The sequence below is a fragment of the Tenrec ecaudatus genome, chromosome 15 (genome assembly GCF_050624435.1).
Source record: "Tenrec ecaudatus isolate mTenEca1 chromosome 15, mTenEca1.hap1, whole genome shotgun sequence".
Classification (NCBI taxonomy): domain Eukaryota; kingdom Metazoa; phylum Chordata; class Mammalia; order Afrosoricida; family Tenrecidae; genus Tenrec; species Tenrec ecaudatus.
The window spans coordinates 54351517-54367845 of record NC_134544.1 but is presented as its reverse complement, the minus strand read 5'-3'; the positions used below and the strand labels follow the sequence as shown (position 1 = coordinate 54367845).

General features: G+C 42.3%; 1 long non-coding RNA gene across 1 annotated transcript in view; it reads right to left on the bottom strand.

Moving 5' to 3' along the window:
• LOC142427928 (uncharacterized) overlaps window positions 1-16329 on the bottom strand; it is a 156604-nt gene that overhangs the window by 74250 nt on the left and 66025 nt on the right. The window contains exon 2 of the long non-coding RNA XR_012780116.1: window positions 5857-5911. This is a non-coding gene — a long non-coding RNA (uncharacterized LOC142427928). The remainder of the gene's footprint in view (window positions 1-5856; window positions 5912-16329) is intronic.

The following is a 16329-nucleotide window of genomic DNA, read 5'->3' as shown; positions in this document are numbered from 1 at the left end:
GCTTATGCTCAAATTATCATTTTTCCCAGAGATTTGTGTGTTCATATGGCCTAGGTTATACTCATTGCTTTAATGATAATGAAGTCAATTTCTTCTAGAGTTTATCATGTCTCCAATTATGAATTAAGAACAAGTCAGGTCATGCATCTACAAATAGCTCCAAAACTTTAAAAAACAGTTCAACACGATCTAGAAATAGTTGGGCTCCTTAGAGAAGCAAAACCAGTGACACTTGTATGTGTTTCTACATAGAAAAAGTTTTCAACCGAGAAATGACCTATGCAGTTGTAGAAGTCCAGTCCAGTTCAAGTCAGGCTTCTCCTAACTGTGCAGCTGTTGAAGCTGATGGATAGGGGAAAGATAACAAATTGGTGGAGGTGAAGGGGTGGGGTAAGCAAAGCATGGTGGATGATGAGGTAAATGAATACAACGTTGAATCCACCACCAGTTGTCTACTAACAGCTTTGGGGGATTGGCAGGCAATGCAATAGGAGATCAAAGAGTCAGATCCAGATCTAGCAGAAGATGGCAGGGCAAAAAGAACTTGGCTCTGCTTGGTCTTTTTCTTATACAAAAGCCAACATCCCCAAAGAGGTGTCATCGAGCTGTGACCTGATTGATACATCGGACTCCACCTTTAACTTCACACAGGAGTGTCTAGTTCACATATTGTGTTAGTCCTGGTAGACTAGAGAAGCAAATTCATAGGCACATGTGATTAAGAAAGAACTTTGTATACAAAAGCAATCGAATATTGAGAAAACATCCTGGCCCAGTCCAGATCAAGTCCATAAGTCCAATATTAGCCCATATGTCCGATACCAATCTATAATGTCCTCTTCAGACTCATGAAACACATGCAATGATGCTGAATGCAGGAGGATCACAAGGCAGTGGGTGTGAAGTCCTGTCCAAGTGGCATTGTAAGCATCTCAGCTCTGGCAGGGATCTCCATGTGGCTGCTCCAACTCAGGGCACTACTGTAGTTCCGTGTGTCTGTCAGCTGCAATGTCTCTTAGGGAGTCATCAGAGAGAGAGTGTCTCCTGCCTCCATGGAAGAAGATAGGCGTTCCCAGAATCCTCAGGAGAAGGCCATGCCCACATGGAGGCCTCATTGGTTATGACCTGAGTGACAGGCTAGACTCTACTCCTTCACTTTTAATCCTCAAATTGACAACAGATTATGTAACCACCACACATATACTCTTACCATAGCAGACCACCCTTGTCAACGTGACACCTGTACACAATCCTTGTTTCTATAGCTACTCACACGACGATAGCTTATATTTAGAACTAAATCCTTCCACTACCTAGTCTGTATTTCCTTTATCCTCAGCAAGTACCTCAGCTGATCATGGTTATTTTCCTGATAGGGTAGCTCAAACCTTTATTCCTGAAGAGTATTAGTAGTCATGTCAAAAGTGAGGTGCTGTAGTTTACCATTGAATTTAATCACAGGACATGATGGTACTGAGAAACCACCTAAGAAATCTCCTGGATTCCAGACATACCCTTGTTTACCTCCATTATGCTAATCTAATTTCCCCTTGGAAATAAGTTTCAAACACATCACACCACGCAATAGAGTTATCCCCTTCTTTGCTTGCTGAACCAAAGAAGGCTACCAGGCAAACACTAAATTATGGCATAGTCCCAGAGAGTTGTAAAAGTGTATAACTGCCTTTGCCAGCTGGTCCTTTGAAACCATAATTGAGATAAAGGCAATGGCCAGATCAATAGCTGCATACCAGGTATTGGGAGAGGTATCGATTTGTCCACGTAACAAAACCATAATGTATAGCAGCAGCAATTAGAGTCACCACTTGGTTAAGATTATGAAAACTCAGTGTCATTTGCCAAGGTCCATCCCTCAAGTCCCTGAAGGTGGCACCAATGTCAGCAATCTCGCCATGAGTGTGCAGTTGCTTTTGCTTTAATGTCTTCCTGGGCCAGTGGTTCTCAACCTTCCTAATGCCGCAAGCCTTTAATACAGTTCCTCATGTTGTGATGACCCCCAAAATAAAATTATTTTCATTGACACTTCATAGCTGTAGTTTTGTTACTGTTATGAATCATAATGTAAATACCTGACTTTCAGGATGTATTTGGGGGTCGTTCTACCCCCAAAGGGGGTTGTGACCCATAGGTTGAGAACCACTGCCATAGGTCCATAGGAGTCAGACTATCTACTAGTTTGACTTTGCTGTCCATTTCAGTAAGCACACTCATGACAGTGCTTCAATTTGATCCCTACCCCATGGGGCCCAATCAGCCCCACTGCAGGCAAATGTCTTAATGCACTTAGGGTGGTTCCAGCCTGGCAGACATAAATGAGCAGTCACGGGAGTCTTCAGAGAGGCTGGGGCGCCCTTCACAAATTGGTTTCTTACTCTTTGGATAAAAGGTTTTCCTCGGGAAACTCCTTTTGTAAATCGGTGGGTTTATCTTGATAAATCCACTTCAACATGCCAATTGTCCTAAGCCTATGGATCCCTTCTTCTATAGTACACCAAGGTAGATCCAGTACTTCAACTTGACTTCAGCAATCAACCAAATGAACTATTAGATCCGATCCTAGCCTCCCTAGCTGAAACACTGAAGGAGTAACCTGTCCTTAATGGATCCATAATCAACAAACACAAACTGATTCGATCTTCCTTTCCCCGGAACCATTATCTGACACCCTTCCTAGCCATCCCCACACACTCCCTGGGCGTCTGTCTGTCCAGATCAGAAAGCTCTCGTAGTTCTTTAGAAATATGGACTGCTTCCTCTTGGGTTGCCATCGGAACTTCACTTTGGGTGACTCGCTGTGATTAGACTAGTTCTATGAATAGATGGAATAATGGGTGGGGAGGCTGTTTCCTGAGAACCTGCAGCATTATCTGCCTCGGGCAGCATTCCCAATAGACTCCTAGGTGCCATAGTAGCATACATTGTTGTTGTTGTTAGATGCAGTCGAGTCAGTTGCAACCTTATATACAACAGACCAAAACACTGCCTAAATCCTGTGCCAGTCTCAGATGCGCTTCTATCTGAGCCCATTATTGCAACCTCTGTGTCGGTCCATCTTGTCGAGGACCTTCCTCTTGGTTGCTATTCCTCTACTTTATCAAACATGATGGCCTTCTCCAGGGATTGGTCTCTCCTGACAACACACCCAAAAGTCTCATCGTCCTTGCCTCAAAGAAGTATCCTGGCTGTACTTCTTCCAAGACACATGTATTGCTGCTTTGGGCAGTCCGTTCTTCACCAATACCGCAGCTCAAATGTGACCTCAAATTTTCTTCAGTCTCCCTTATTCAATGTCCACCTTTCACATACGTATGAAGTGATTGAAAATATTATGGTTTGGGTAAGATGTATATTTTACTCAATGCAATGTGTCCTTTGATCTCTTAACTGCTGCTTCCAAGAGCATGGATTGTGAATCTAAGCAAGATGAAATCAGCATCCACAGTTAGGATAATCTCTTCGTGTGTGTGTGTGTGTGTGTGTGTGTGTGTGTGTGTGTGTGTGTGGTGGCTGGTGGGTGGGAGGTAATGATGGTTTTAGTACAGAAAGTACATTAGTCTCTTCAGATGGGAGGGTTGGTGCTGGTGGCTGGAATGACTCAATGGAATCTTGGGGCTCAATGTCTCTATCTTCTGGTTTATTGCTCCGTATGTCCCCATCCCAAATTTCAGAGTCCCATTTCTTTCCAATCAGTGCTCTCACTTTAATATCAGATAGTTTTCTAAGGTGAGAATTAAGCTGACATTGTAATTCAGCTACTTATTGGATAGAATTCTGGGTTTGATTTGCAGCAATATGCTCTGTTACTAGAAGAGATAAGGCATTCTTTCAGGGCACAAATAGGAATTTGGAGGCCATTCATTTGGCATTTGAGCTGGGCTTCCAAAACTCTGAGTTCAGCTCTTTCCTTTCCAGTTTGTCTACTGCAAGAAGCGCCAGTTTGCCAGCGTCCCTATACTTTTCATCCTGATGAAATTGTAGAAAGATTCCAAACACGTGAGCAGGCAGAGATTCCCTTCTCATCAACACTTCATCCACAGTGGGGCTAGTTTAGGTATGAGCCTTGGCACTTCACACTATGAATTAACACCGCCCTTGTTACTCATAGTGATCGATTCATCTGCACCAACAGAGACAGAGGCAGAGTTCTCAGTGCCTTTACAGGTGAGTAGCAACTTAGAAAACTCATGCTTATGATTGTGTTTTTCTAGAACCACTCCTATCCCAACTGCGTTAGGCGGAGTTCTCTAGAGAAGCAAAACCCACTGGGTTTTACTTAACGGTCGTTAAGTATTGACATATAGAAAGACATTTATATTGAGAAATGGTTTAGAACTGGTTCTTCTCTCTTATATAAAAGGTCACACCCATAAGGACTTGTCATCAGTCTGAGACCTGATTGATAAACTGGGTTCCCCCCTATCTTTACCCAGGAAGATCTAGTTGACATAGACTTTAACCAGTAGCTATTTTAGTTAAAAAAACAACAACAACAAAAGAATCAAATTCATTGCCAATGAATCCATGCTGACTCATAGTGACCCATTGTGGATGTCCGAGACGGCTCCCTGGAAACTGCTGTTGGTTCGCAGGCCAACATGTAACCACTACACCTCCAGGGCTCTCGCTTTCAAAGGATGTCAAGATATGTTTCACTTGTGATATCTATCAATCGATCCACCTGGAAAACATGACCTTTATGGCAACTGAAACAGCCACCCATCCATAGATGGATCAAACGTCTAGACATCTCATCTTTAGCTCAAGCTGAAGAACGGATACACGGCGGGATACTGAGAAGCAAAACCCTCAATGCTGACAGCTACTTTCTACATTAACATGAATGTATAATTCACCTATATTCATTAAGGTTACTTTATTATTTCAAGAAACTCTTGCCCCAGAAGATAAAGCTTGTAAATCATTGTATTGTTCATTTTGAGAACCGCCCCCCAACATTTCAATGAGCATCAAATGCTACAACTGTTCAATAGGCGACATCAAATGACACGTTCTCTCCAAGACTCTAATTTCCCAGCTTTAAAACTCTTGCCTCGTGGATGCTGCAGTCTTACACTATCATATGAAGGCCCTTGCTCAAATCTAAACAATCCCCAATATTTAAAGCCCTCAGAGCTATCTTGATTCCCCCCCCCAACTCAGACACTCAACTTGACTCACTGCAGCAACCCCTCCACAAGGGGGACCCACACAGTGGCTGCAACACTGGGCTTACACATAGCAAAAATTGTGAGCCTTGCCAAGGTCCAGGCGGTGTTTCCTGTTGTCGTACACAGGTGTGGGCGAACCCACTCAACAGCACCTAACAACAACTAAGCTTCTGCCTAGGTCGTGCTCTCACTTGTTAAGACAAGGGGGAATGTAGGCTTTGTCTTGGCTTTATTTCTAAGAAGCCAGATATGACTCAAAGCAATACAAGGGACAATGAAGGAAACTACAGAATTGGGGGACCGGGAGGGACTTGGTGTAGTTTACAGACATCACCCCTAACGAGGGAAGAACCAGCCGCGAGGCATTGTGGAGCTACAGATCAAGAGGCCTTTTATTTTCCTTTATCTACATTCTAAGCAGCCAAGTGCCTAGAATGGCTCTGCGTCTACTTGATGGGGCTAAGATCAGAATTTGGAGGGTAGTGGCTTCAGAAACAGCAAGGTAGACAGGACATTAAAATGTAGGCTTGTGGAGAGTAATGGGAACTAGCTGGGATATATATCCTAAATGTGTGTATTTAATTGATGAGCCCTGGGAGGAGGGGACGGGGAGGGACGATAGATTGAGGGCAATTCAGGAATGAAGGAGAGCCTAAGAAAAACTCACCTGACTTCATTCATGTGATAAGATTCTCTCTTCTCTCTGTGCACATGTTTTCACTCTGCACAATATAAAAGGTAATTACTTTCTCTGTTCTCCTTATTGCTGATTTGCTCATTCATTAGTTTGTTTCCTGGATTTTTATTTTGCTGCATGATTTGTTTTTGTTTCATTTCATTTCTTTTTTTTTTTTTTAAGCAAAAGGGAAGAAATTTATTGGAGCCCATACCAGAAACCCTAGGGGGCCCAATACCCTACTGGGTAGGCATGCCCAGCAAAGGGTCACACCATTCACTGTACCCCCATATCCCAGAGCGACTCCCCTTGAGCCAAGCCCCAAAGCCCCAGGACTGACTGGAGGTGGGGATGTTTTGTTTCATTTCTTCGCTCATTTTTTCCCTCTTTCTATTATGTTCTGGAAACACGTCTATAAGGAAACTCATTATTTAAGCATAATAACAACAACACAAAGTCACTGCCAGTATGTTGAGTTGATGCTGGCTCATGGGGACTCACTGTATTACATAATAAAACTGCTGCACAGGATTGCCTTGGCTGTAATCTTTACAGAAGCCAATGGATTCTCATGTCTCTCTTCTTGTGACACTGGGTGTGTTCGAGCCATCGACTTTTAGGTTAGTAGTTGAGAGCAGATTGCTTATATCATCCAGGAAAGAGATGAAAATTGAAAAGGAAACATAAAATGTGTTCAAAGAACTAATATGGATCAGTGACTTTCTCTCTGTCCTTGTTTCAACATGTGCAAAAGCCCACAAGATCAATGTCATCTCTAAATGCCATATTCTCCTGCCAAGTTCCAATGATCAAACGTCTGATTATCCTGCTTTCTTGCTTTGACTCATGAGGACAAGCTGATATTATGTATAAAGCTAATCTAACTGAAAGAAGCCTGGGCAAACCAGATAAGTCCCAGATTTTCCACTTAAGCTTTGTGTCCTTGGACAAGCTACTGGGCCACTGTGCCGTTCAAGTTCTTCACCGGTCCAAAGAGGCTGTCTGCTCCATAGAGTTGTTACGAAAGGTAAACAACATAATAATGGCTGTTAAAGTCCCTGATACAAATGGCAGTGGCTGTTAGGATCATAATTTAATAAATATTTATGGGTTAAACTTGGCTGGGCTCAATGGAAACTTGGAAATCATAAAACTGTACGGGCAAAGCCATTGTAAAGTTCAAGAAAGTGCTTTGTAAACCATAAAACACATTACAGCTTTAAACAACTTCTTTCTCTCTTTTTCCACCTTAAGATGTTATTGCTTCTTCAGGGCTTTACTATAATTGTTGTTAGGTGCCATTAATTGGGTCCCACTCACAGGGACCTAGTGTATAGGAGAACGAAATGTTGCCCAGCGCTGTGCCAACTTCACGATTGTTGCTGTGTTCAAGTTGACTGTCGCAGTCAGTGTGGCGCGGTGCCTGCCAACCTCAGAGGCTCATCGTTCAGTGCTATCTTGGACAATGTTCTTTAGTGATCCAGAAGGTTTCCACTGGATAACTTTCAGAAATCGATTCTCAGGCCTTTATTTCTAGTCTGCTTATTCTGGAAGTGCTACCGACACCTGTCCACCCAGGTTACCTTGCTGGATTTGAAGTTCAAGTTGCATAGCTTCCAACATCATGGCAGCATGTAAGTCGTTATGGTTGAACAAAGTAACAGATAGGTGGTGACATCCATGGAAAAAAAAATCCAAACCATGCCGGATTTCTCATCAGTCATCATGAAGGGAGTTGAAACCACTGCTGAAGTGATATTTGAAGTATCATTGAATTGATACCCTTCCTTACATGCATCGCTCCACTATCTTCCCTGGAAATGGAGATTTGTTACCAATTTCTTGTGCTCCCACACAGGTGTAGAGAGAGCAGCCAGGGCTCAGGGGAGGACGCCTGCCTTCAGTGGGGAGATCTGTGTCTGACCCATTTGTCCTTGGGCCTTACAGAGTGCTATCATGCTCAACAAGTCCAAACAGTGACTCCAGACAAAGACGGACATGAAAGGAAACACTTGTGATGTACTTCTGAAAAATATAACCTACTGTCTGACACACAACAGACATTAGCTAAGAAAACCCTAGCAATCGCAACAACACTAACATTTCAACTATCTTCTTCCTCTCATCTTAGCACACAGAGAGGTCAATGGCAAAGATATGAGGGTAGTTTGCCTTCTCTCTCTCTCTCACTCCTTAGGTCTTGGGTTTCCTACACTATGTTCTCTCCCTCTTCCCAGGGAAGGTCGGTTTCAGTTCAGCTGCTGGCTGGAGCATCTGGCAAGGGGCCCTCCCTTGACGTTTCCTGTTTGTGGAGCCAACAGGGTGGGGACGTAGGGGGTTTGATCATCTTCACCACAGAGACATTGGAATCTGTTGAGTTAAACATTGCTCCGCCGTTACCATCCCCTCCCTCTCTTCTCCCTTACTGTGAATGAAGCTGGAAAGAATGAACCTGAATTCTATCTTGGACAGCTATAAAACCTTTATGGTCTGTGGGCTGTTCCTACAGGAGTGGGGCACTCCCCTGCCTGTGGATTGCTGGAGTCAACAGAGCTCGTCGACGGATGCCCTGACCCCGGGTCAATGTCTGAGAGGGCAGCGCTCTCCGTGCCTGGCACCTGCTGGTGTGGACAGCTCTGCTGGCAGCAATAGGCCCAATCAACTCTCACGACTCCACAAAGCACAGCACTCACTGTTCCACAACCTTTCAATTCTCCAAGTAATACTTACTCGCTAACCAAAGGTCTCCAGGACTTCACTTTTGTTCAATCTTCTATACTTACAGAATATATTATATAAAATATGCAGGCGCCCTGGTGGCATAGTGGGTTACAAAGTCTGAACCCACCCGCGGCTCTGTAGAGAAGAGACAGGGCTTTGCATTCCCATAAAGGTTTACAGTCTATAAAACCCACCGAGGCAGCCCATTCTATCCTTTAGCGTCCCGATGGGTTTGAAATCAACTCAGTGGTAGTGAGATATGTGTGTTTGTGTGTGTGTCTGCGCATGTGTGTCTGTGTGTGTGTATGTGCTGATATCACAGTGTATTACACAGTATGGAATCCCTGGCAGAGGCAAACAGTTAATCTGCTCATCTGCTAACCAAAAAAGTTCAAGTCTACCCAGAGGCTTCTGAAAACAAAGACATGTCTATTATTTCGGAAATATCAGCTATTAAAAACTCCATAGATAAGTTCATGGTTTCATGGGACCTCTCAGCTAATTGGCCCAAGCATGCTTAGGGCTTCCATCCAATATCCTAGTTTATTGTGTAGTACTTAGGATCGTATAAGCTGGCAAACAGTCCAAGGTACAACAATTGGTTGACAATCACTTGGAACAACAGAGGAAGAAGGAGAGTCAGGAAGAAGAGGCAAATCAGGGGTGTATGGCTAACTGCTTCCACGGACAATGGCCTCCTGGCCACGAGACCAGAAAGAACTAGTGGCGCCCAACTGCCACCACGGAACATTTTGATACAAGTGTCCATAGAAGAATCCGGATCAAAGGGGGATATGCAGAGAGAAGTAAAATTCCCGTGGACGCTCTACTTTCTGGAGCCATAGAGGATGGCTGAGCCCCTGAAACTATTGGTTTCCCAAAGATGATCACTAAACCTTAAACCAAAAATAACTCTGATGTCTTCTTAAAACAGAACAATAGTTTTGTTTGGAATTTTTTAAAGCTGTCTTGAGCATCATGATCTTTTAAGAACTGTCGATATGGGATGAAATTGACAGCAGTGCTTCAAAAGATTCGATAGGTAGAATTGGGAACATGATGGTGGGGGGCTGGGAGGAAGCATTTAGGAACTAGAGGAAAATTGTATGCTTCATCATTGCTACACTGCACCCTGACTGGCTTGTCTCCTCCCAGAGACCCTTCTGTAAGGGGATGTCCAGTTGCCTACAGATGGCTTTGGGTCCCCACTCCACACTCCTCTTCATTCACAGTGGTATAGTTTTTTTTGTTGTTGTTGCTCTTTGATGCCAATTCTACCTTACAAATCTGGCTAGACCAGAGGATGTACACTGGTAGAGATAGGAACTGGAACACAGGGAATCCAGGAAGGATGATCCCTTTAGGACCAGTGGCAAGAGTGGCAATACTGGGAGGGTAGAGGGAGGGTGGGGTAGAGAGGGGGAACCAATTATAAAGATCTACATATAACCTCCTCTCTGGAAGACGGACAACAGAAAGGTGGGCAAAGGGAGACATTGGACAATGTAAGATATGACAAAATGATCATTTATAAATGATCAAGAGTTCATGAGGGAGGGGTTAACCGTGAGGGAAGGGGGAAAATGAGGAGCTGATACCAGGGGTGTACGTGGAGAGCAAATGTTTTGAGAATGATGAGGGTAACAAATGTACAAACGTGCTTTATACAATTGATGTATGGATTGTGAAAAGAGTTGGAGGATTAAAGAAAATAAGATTTGATAGGAACCTTAGCTGTAGTGCATTTATGTTGTGAGGATAATGCTCAGAAAGGGAAGAAGAGAATGAAGGATATAATCAATATTATAGTGGAATTGGTGTATGTTTTGCTGTTTATATTCTCAATAAAAAATAAAATTTAAAGGAAAAAAACACACCTAGGAGCACAGTTTTTTCTCTGATGCACATGGAGTGTCATGAGTCGGATCAAGTCAAGGGCTATTGAATGTGAATCCAACATTAAGTTTGCACTGATTTTTCAGGCTATTTCTTTAAGGGGGGGGGGAAGAAACTAAAACCTTTATTCTTTATTGAAGGTGTGTGCTGCGTCTAGATTCAGACTTCGACCTTTCCTCATTGTCCTGTTTGATGCAGCCCATAAAATGCTGTCACCCTAATGGCTTCAGTCTCCAGACTCTTGGTGTATGATTTATTACAGAGGCCACCTTTGAAGGGTTCATGACTCCGTGGTGTTACTGTTTTCATGAAACATTTCAATTTGTGAGACCTGGCTGTAATCCTCTCTCATTGTAGAGGGGAGACAAAAACAGCATCATTGACATTCCTGGAGGTTGCAATCTTTCTCCCTTTTCATCCAGCTAGAGAATATGATTGGAAGGAACATCCGCCCTGGTTTCAAGACGTATCCAAGGGAAGTCAGCACAGAGTTCTTGGTCAATTTTGCTAACAAAAACTCCAGGCTTTAGAGAGTTAATCTCTTATTTGTAGTTACCTACTCAATCCAGGAGTAGTATCATAATCAATACCGATGTACAATAGGTGGAGAATCTTAGAAAAATCTCAAAACCATAATAGGAAGAGGGAAAAAACCGCTTGGTTAGCAAAGGTAGACAAATTCACTCAACATTTATTATCAACAAAGAAGACGCAAAAGATATCTACAGCTTCAGCATCTAGGAGGAAATGATTTTCGTTGTACTTTTCTTGTGTAAATAGATGGAGATTTTAATTTGGAGCATACTATTTATATCATTGGGTGGCATCCTTTTCACTTAACAATATTCTAGAACATACTTTTAAACACCTCTGTGGCAGTGGGTTATACTGATGTAGCATCCTTTTATTTTGTGTGTGTGCATGCATTTCTCTGTTAGTATGATTATTTGAATGCCTTCAAAGACTACAAGTACCTATATTCTCAAGCATTTACATGTATGCCCTTAGGAGCCTAATTAGAAGATCCCAAGCCTCTGAGTATGAAAGTTCCAATACTGAGAATAAAAGAAACGTCTACCATAGTCACAAGTTTATCCATATCTGTGTCCATACATGAATCCACAAAAATTAAACTGTCCATCATGATCTAAGTCCAACACCCTCATTATGCTCTGATTCCTGTTTTCTTGGGATTTTTTCTTCACTATTGATTTTCAAGAATACTGTAATACCTCTCATCTTGAAAAGTTCTTTATCCTCAGGCTCCTTCCAACGTTCACCTCATATCCATATTTACTATATCCATTCTAGTACTCCAATTCTCTCAAAAATGCTAGAATTAAACTAAACAACAGAAAGACACTTCAATTTTTAAAAAATCAATAATCTAAATAGGTATTTTTTTCAGAGAAGGAACATAAAGTGTCAATAGCACATGAGAAGAAGCTAAAGATCATCAGTTATTAGGAGAATAATACAAATGAAAAATGTACAGACATACAACTTCACACCTATTACGATGGCTGCGTTAGGCTGGGTTGACTAGAGAAACAAATTCAGAGACATCCTTAGACGTGTGTGACAGAACTTTAAATCAAAAAGTAGGAAAAAGTAAAATAATAGGAGATGGGAGGAAAAAATAAATCCAGAAACAGAGAGGAGAAATGACCAGCCAGTCAGGGTGCAATGTAGCAACGCTGAAATATACAACCTTCCTCTAGTTCTTAAATGCTTCCTCCCCCCACTATCATGATCCCAATTCTACCTTACAAATCTGGCTAGACCAGAGGATGTACACTGGTACAGATAGGAGCTGGAAACACAGGGAATCCAGGACAGATGATACCTTCAGGACCAGTGCTGAGAATGGGGACACCGGAGGGTGGAGGGAAAGTGGGGTCGAAAGGGGGAACCAATTATAAGGATCTACATATAACCTCCTCCCTGAGGGACAGACAACAGGGAAGTGGGTGAAGGGAGACATCAGACAGAGTAAAATATGACAAAATAATTTCTAAATTATCAAGGGTTCACGAAGGAGGGGGCAGTGGGGAGAAAGGGGAAACAGTGAGGAGCTGATACCAAAGGATTAAGTAGAAAGAAAATGTTTTGAGAATGATGAAGGCAACAAATTTACAAATGTGCTTCACACAATGGATGCATGTATGGATTGTGATAAGAGTTGTATGATATAAGGGTGCTTTGCTCAATTGATGTATGTATGGATTGTGATAAGAGCTGTATGAGCCCCAATAAAAATATTTATTAATTTTTTAAAAAGAGTTGTATGAGCCCCCAATAAAATGATTTTTTTAATGAAGGATGGTAAACTAATAGGTGGAAGAGAATAGAGTATGAATTCATGAAAAAATTGCAAGAACTATATTCATTTTCTGGAGCTACCTTAGCCAAGCTCCACAGACTGGGGGGCTTGAAAAGAACATAAACATATTCCCCACAGTTCCAAGGGCTAGAAATCTGGAGTTGGAAGGTCCACAGGGCCATGTTCTCATCAAAGGCACTAGATGGAAGATCCTTTTCTGTCTTATACAACTTCTGGTGTCTCCAAGCATTTGTTGCCTTATGGTAGCATAACTCCACTGTCTGCCTTCATGTGTCTGTCTTCTTTGTAAGTCTCTCTCTATGTGTCTCTTGTCCTCTTTCTAGAAGAATACCGCTCATGTTGGCTCGGGGCCCACCCTATTTCAGTAAGATGTCATTTTAATGAATTACGTCTTCAAAGAGAATATTTCCAAATAAAGTCACATTCACAAATGCTGGAGTTTAGGCTTGAGCATCCCTTTTTTTGGGGGGGGGGGGATACAGGTCAACTCATAACAGGACCTAACAGATCATTAACCACAACTTTATCATGTCAGATTTGAGAAAACTAACTCGGGCGTATTGAGGGGCATTACAAAAAGATTCACTGCCGATTACCGCTATTGACAAAACTAGAATGGCAGACTCTTAGACCACTATTCTGTCCCCCAATACATCACATCCGGTCCCAGAGCCCCGTAACAAATTCTCATTCTCTCTCTGTCCCTCTCCTTCTCCCTTCCCACCTCCCTCTCTATCCCTCTTCTTCCCTCCCTCTCTCTTATCATTCTGCCATTCCTTAGAATAAACAGCCATAAAATAATGTATGTTTCACTATCGCCATGAAGCTAAACTAATGACATGAACTCAAATGATGATACTGAGGTCAAATATAAACAAAAGGTATTTCAAAGACACTGAAACAAACAATTAAACGTAAAAATCAAGTCGAAAAGGGCAAACATCTTTCGCACTTCTTGACCCATGTGCCTAGTTCCGTTCCACACGTAGATGTCTAATGCCCCCTTTAATTTTCTCTACTTGTTCCCATTAACGAGATAGGAAACTTGGGGCAGAGAATCAAAAGATGAAAAACTGACATCGAGCTACACTTTCTAGTTGGCTTGTAGTCATGGTTAAGTACACAGATACATTTACTGGAGGAGAATAAATAAGGAGGCATTTCATAGCTAATAACCTTCCTTTTATCTCCAGTCACTTCAGATATTTAGTATGTGTGACGGGAGAGAGAACTGGAAAACATGTCAAGCTGTCCTACCAGCACCAGATCTGAGAAGCAGGGTCATTTTTTTTAACCATTCAAACTCTGTTCATTTGCTATAAGCAGCTTATCTCAATTTGGCCCAAGCCCAACTCCGACAGTGGGAGATTAACATGATAACCAGTCGCACTACTTTCGTTCCCCGAAGACTCATCTTGAACTTCCTTCGGCTAAATCGCAAAGTGTGTTTTTCATTTGCAGTTAAAATAGGAGGAGGAGAAATAAATAGGGAGCAGTTTCTTAGAACTATTCCCATTTTTAAAAATCAGGAAAACAAGGTTAAGCAATAGTCATGGTTCAATTTGTCTATAAAAGTAGGATCATTTGTTTTTTATTGCAGAGAAAGGTTGTCATTGCGACTAACACCACTTGAAACAGGTTCAAAGTGTTGAGAAATCAGTGCGTGAATCAAAGGCAGAGTCAAGGAATCCTGTCAATTTCAGTGCAATCCTGTTTGCCACAGATTTGCAGCCGTTTTCCCTCTGTCCTTTTGAACTTGTTTCTGTCCTGCTGCTCTTGCGAAACATCATTTTATATAGATAGTTCCAAACCTCTGACAGGGCAGCTCGCTGCCTAGCTCATTGCAAATCATGCTGTTCGTTCGTAAGAAGGGCTGTCCGGGGGGACTCTGGGCAAAGAGCCGGGTCATCTTCTGATCAGAAGCGTTCTCTTTCATCAAGATCCTGAAAAGAGACTTGCAAACTAGTGTTGCAGTTATAGTGGGCCTTATATTATTAGAAAAAAATGAAATCTAAGCTATGCTCTTAAACTTCTGTATGATTGATTGGCACAGAACTTCAGACCCCCACTGTTCAGTACGAGCGGGCACGAGTAGGACTGGCAATGAAAATGTAAAAGGATAAAAGGGGAGATAGAATTTGGAGTTAGGGATTATGTTTTGACTTTTATGTCTGTCTTAATATGCAAGCCCTGGAGGGGTAAGATCACCCAACCCTAGTCTACAGCTGAAGGCTAATATTTTGGTCACCCAAAAAGACAACATAAAGCACGCAAAAATAGATTGTTATCAAATGGTCTCATAAGATTTAATAGTGTGTACATACACTTGGGGAGCTAGATTGCTCAGTTCCCAATATCAAGAATATTCTGAACCCACCCGAAGACTTGTCAGCACTGCTTATGAGGGTCCTTAAGGCCTCTCTCAACTTCAAGACCCTTTCTCTCTTTGAAATCCAAAGGGAGAGCTCATGTCATTTATCTAGAAAATATCTAGCTGACAGTTCAAGTATTCCATGACCAGGCACTGACAAAGTTGTTTGGTGAGGGAAAGACACCTGGATGCCCTTCTATTCTGCCTCAGGCCAATAGGTGTTTATGGAATGGAACAATACATAGTTCTCGGCTTACTGACTGCTCTTCGTAACACCCTAACCTACTATTTATAAACAGCCTGACAATGGAAACATGTCTCATTCTCTATGGCCCTGAGTCCTATGGGGCTACCTATCAGTCCTCAGAGTTATAAGAGCTTAATTCTACAGTGAAGACATCTTTTTAAAAATCATTTTATTAGGGGCTCACACAAATCTTATCACAATCTATCCATGCATCAATAGTGTAAAACACATTAATACATTCATTGCCCTCATCATTCTCAAAACATTTGCTCTCCACTTAAGCCCCTGGCATCAGCTTCTCATTTTCCCCCTCCCTCCCAATTCGCTCTCTCTCATGAAGCCTTGATAATTTATAAATTATTATTTTGTCATATCTTATACTGTCCGACATCTCCCTTCACCCACTTTTCTGTTGTCCCTCCCCCAAAGGAGGAGGTTATATGTAGATCCTTGTAATTGGTTCCCCCTTTCCACCCCACCTTCCCTCCACCCTCCTGGCATCACTACTCACACCACTGGTCCATCTTGGATTCCCTGTGTTTCCAGTTCCTATCTGTTCTAGTGTACATCCTCTAGTCTAGCCAGATGTGTAAGGTAGAATTGGGATCATGATAGTGGGGGGTGGGGTGGGTGGGTGAACATTTAGGAACTAGAAGAAAGTTGTATGTTTCATCATTGCTATACTGTACCCAGACTGGCTCATCTCCTTCCCGTGACCCTTCTGTAAGGGGATGTCCAATAACCTACAGATGGGCTTTGGGTCTCTACACTCCCCCTCATTCACAATGATATGATTTTTCGTTCTGATGATGCCTGATGTACACAAGATATCTTAAACCCTCCTATACTCCTGCTAGGGTGACATTCATTAACGTATAACAAATA